The sequence below is a fragment of the Quercus suber genome, unplaced genomic scaffold, assembly GCF_002906115.3.
Source record: "Quercus suber isolate HL8 unplaced genomic scaffold, Cork oak 2.0 scaffold_65, whole genome shotgun sequence".
NCBI lineage: Eukaryota > Viridiplantae > Streptophyta > Magnoliopsida > Fagales > Fagaceae > Quercus > Quercus suber.
The window spans coordinates 1,623,759-1,628,472 of NW_027069530.1; the positions used below are offsets into that span (position 1 = coordinate 1,623,759).

The window sequence follows — 4,714 nt, forward strand, 5'->3', positions numbered from 1 at the left end:
TTTTTTTTTTTTTTTTTTTTTTTTTTTAGAATCTGTGGGTTTGCTACCTTTGTAATCTGTTAGGCTTGGCTCTGTTACAATTTTTTTTTTTTGCTTGAAAGTAGAACAAATAATTTTTTTTTTTATGGTGTTCTAAATTTTTTTTAAGGATAAACAAATAAAAAAAATTTAATTATTATATATAATTTTTTTTTCCAGTTCAGGGTGTTCCCAGAACACCCTGGGACCAACGTGGCATCGCCACTGTGCCCAAGTAGCAGAAAAACTAGTAACCAAATTGAACTTTCTTTTTTCATGAGACACATTATATATCTTATTTGGAAAAAAGAGCAATCGCAAACACATAAACAATAGCTGTTACATTTTCACAAGAGAAAAGATTTTTTTTTTTAAAAAAAAAATCATTCAGAACCCCATTTAAGGTAAATGCTAGAAAGACAATGCTGCAATCTTTCCCCTGTTCAATAATGAAAGTTAAAACCTTGAGCTCAAACCATTACATATGCCTTTAGCCCATATCACTTCCATCTCTTGAACTTATGCTTTCCAAACCCGCCATGCTTCCAGCGCTTGCCAAATTTCCCATGCTTAAACTTGCCATGTTTAAACTTTCCGTGACCAAAGCCATGGTGACCCCCATGTCCGAGATGATGAGCACCGTGTGAGAGCTGGTGAGCACCATAACACAGCTGCAGCTGCAGCACCCCCTGCTAGCAATGTTCCCATGCAGGTCCATGCCCTGTGAGAATTATCTATCAGCAATAATCACCATGAACAAAGTGAAATGGTAGTTACAACTCTACTACCAAACTTATCTCTTCTGAGGTTTATAAAGCATTTATAAGATATCGTTCCATTTGGCTAATATATTACATATACAAGCCAGTAGAGCAGGAGACTGAAAGCACTCCATTAAATGCTTGTGGTCTATTCAAAAGTCAATTAATTTTCTTTCAGTGCTAATGTGGGAAAATTGAATGGTAACATACCCAACATCAGGAATCATACTACAATGATGAATTTTTCATCAGATATAATATATTCATAACATTCTTAAATTACCAGTAAGGACACCAACTAAATACAATCTTTGGGCTTTCATCAGAGGAAGAGAGCACCCTCTAGCCCTTTTCTGCTACATTTGTAACAACAGAAAGAAAGGATGGACCATTAAGGTCCTCTAAGACAGAAATGAGGATTGAGATTTGCATATAAGAATTTCATATAAGAAAAATAAGTGAGACAAAATGCATTAACTTTTTCAATAAAATAAATGCATATTATGGAAGTTATTAAAATGTTTTCATTGACCTTTCTAAGGGGGCAATGTTTGGGAACATTCCAAATATAATAGCAGACAAAGAAAATGAGATGGAGGGAACATTATACAAAGATTTTTTTAGATACAATAGAATTTTAACCTATGGCATCTATACGATGATTGCTCTTTATCATTAGGCCAAAACACTAATTGATTTTTGGTGTAGGCGGGGTTCGAATCCCAAATCTCTTATTTGATGACAAAAGACTTTACCAATTAACTAAACCCATAACATTATTCAAGATTTAGTTAGAAAGATATATGACATATATTGAAAGACCTAAAATAAAATGACGAAACAGATTTAGAAGACGTAAACAACAAGAGAACAAATAATCCATGGCCCGTATTTGATATTCCGATATATTTTTGACTTATTAAGGTTTCTAACTTTCTAAAACACTAGATGTTGTTCTTTAAATATAAACTCCCTTTTTTAATAAGAAAAATAAGCTTTTATACCAAACATATCCAATTATGTATCTCATCCATAAACTCTCATATCCCACCATATACGTGAGAACAACATTAATTTTCTTATTTAAGGATACATATTCAATACATATCCCACCAAATCCTGATGCATGCATATAAAATATACATATTATATGTATTCATGCTTTGTAGGTGAGAGGAGTTTAAATATACCTGAATGATATGGAGGAGCTGATGGAGTAGGATGGCTATATGGTGGAGGGTAACCACCTGGGGGAGGATAGGCTGGTGGAGGGTAACCACCTGGAGGAGGATATCCAGGCAGGGGGTATCCACCTGGGGAGGATATCCAGCTGGTGGGTAGGCCTGTGGGGGATATCCTTGAGGAGGATATCCTTGTGGAGGATACCCTTGTGGAGGATATCCATGTGAAGAGTGTCCTTGTGGAGGATATCCATGTGAAGAGTGGCCTTGTGGAGGTAGTATCCTCCAGCATATCCAGCAAGATGTGAAAACATCCCTCTGTCATCAGAGTCGTTACCATGCTTATCCTTGCCACCTCCCATTTTTCATTCAACTCAGAATTTGTTCTAAAAAATTGCAAACGCTAGGCTGTTAAAGCAATCAAATGGGAGGAAGACCATAAATGTTTTAAGAGATCAAGACTATTTTGTTTAGTGAAAGTGTTAAGAGAAAAGAAAATGGCAAAACGAAGACTTAGTTGAGCAATTCTGATCATTCTCTCTTCTTCTTGAAGAAATCAAGCAAAGCATAAAAAGGAAAGATATAATACCAGTGTCATCCCAATCATGCACTACCCAGTGAAAAAATGATATTTACTTAAAACATACCAAAAAGGTTATACCCAGCACATAAATCTCCCACTTTTGCAAGGTATAGGCCGGCTCCCACTTTTGCAAGGTATTGGAGAGGCGATTAATAGGCCGCCTTTTTTTTTCTTGGATATTACCTCTTTCCTCTTTCTTACTGCAAATAGTATTGATTTCTAATTGAAAAAATTTGGGTTCAGACTTTTCCCAGAATTTTGATTTGGGGGGAGCACATGGGCATACTTTCATCAAAAAAATAAAAAATAAAAAAACAGCCGAAGATCACACAAAATAACAATAACTAATGACCAAAATTCACCCATTTACAAAATATACTCATGTCACACAAACAAGAACACACGATCAGGCAAATTGGCTCATCAGTTATTACTATTATTATTATTATTTATGAAAAATACCAAAAGATTTGACATTTTATGGGGTTTACTCCATAAAGATTGCTATTTACCGTCAAAGAGTTTCTTTTTGTGTAAGTGCCTTATTCAACAGATGGGTAAACTGGAACCCATTATATAATGGGAAAAGTCTATCAAGTTCACAAAATCAAATAATGTGGCATCAACTAGTGTGTTTATAATGATACGATTCCTTACATAGAAACATACCCAGATCCCCTTTAAAGATAGATAATTCTTGAATTTTTTTATTTTTATAGGAATTCTTGAATGTATTTGATCATAGTACAAAAGAAGAGAACATACAATAATAATAACAACAACCACAACAAATGAATGGAAATTTGTGAAACATAAAGCAGAAAGGAGAGAGAAAGGGCTAACCCAGTTGCCTTGGTTGAATGAATTGTGCTTTGATTGCAATTTACAAAACGGAGAGTGATCTCAGATTTTTCATTTTTCAGGAGTTGTTTCAACTGCACCACCAACACCTTCTTTTCGTTACCATTTATAGTAATTACTTTCTCTTTTCTTTTCTTTTTTTGTTTTGTTAAGCATATTATTATCATTCAATTTATTAGTACGCGTGGGGTTGACGCGTATTCTTGTTCCTCTCGAATAAAGCTATAGGATCATGTGTGTCATTCTCAAATATATTATATTTACTAATCTAGTCACACGCGCTCTCGATTAGACTTTTTTGTTTTCAGTAGTCTTGTTTGGTAAAACAAAAATTGTGTTTTTTATTATTATATATATATTATATATTTTTTTTTCTTTTAAAAATCTAATTTATAAATGAATAAATCAATTTGAAAAATAAAGAGAATGATCTTATTTTTAAACAATGTTTTAGTGAAAATTAAAGTTACATTTTTACTGAATTGTTCTTTATTTTGTCTCTACTAACATAAAAAAAAAAAAAAAAAGCCCAAAAAAATATTTGAACTAAAATCTGAAAAAAAAAAACAAAAAAAATTGTAACAGAGCAAGTGCCAAGCCCACGGATTCTCCAAAAAAAAACAACATATAGCAAGCCCAACATCAAGCCTAACAGATGGTAGCAAACCCAGTAACCCTCGGATTCACACATAAAAAATAAAAAATAAAAACTCTGGCAAGATCTTGATTTTGGTTGGAGGGGAGCTTGACTCTTGTAGTCTCATTCATTGTGAAGAAAGATTGAGAGAGATAGAGAGTGGAGGAAAGAAAAATTTGAGTTTGTGACAAGGAGCAAGTGAGTTTTGATATTTATTTTGGGGAAGAACACCTAAGCGTTGGGAAATGGGGTATTAGACTTAAAAATAATATATATATATATATATATTAAATAAGCCTTTTCTCTTGGGACGAGTTATTGGGCTCCTCTTTTTTAAATTTTAAACTACTTTGCATTGCATATTTTATATTATTATTATTATTATTATTATTATTATTATATTTTGGCTAAGAAAAGGTTCCTCGCCTTGCCACTATGCCTAACGGTGCTGCCCATCAGCCTTAGGCCTCCTGCTCCCTCAACATCAAGGTATTTCATCTTTGTCTTAGTCTCTTTCTCTTCATCTCAGTCTCTTTTTCTCTCAATTTCAGTCTCTCTCTCTCTCTCTCTTCATCTCAGTCTCTCTTTATGAGTAATATTTACCCTATTTTTGGCTTTATGCCTTTATCCAGTGTTGGTGTTTTATTTTTTTATTTTTTTTTATTTTTTTTTT

At 33.4% G+C, this 4,714-nt stretch overlaps 1 pseudogene; it reads right to left on the minus strand.

The window, feature by feature from the left end:
* Nucleotides 1-266: 266 nt before the first annotated feature.
* On the minus strand, nt 267-3,552 carry LOC136067257 (glycine-rich protein A3-like; annotated as a pseudogene).
* Nucleotides 3,553-4,714: the final 1,162 nt, after the last annotated feature.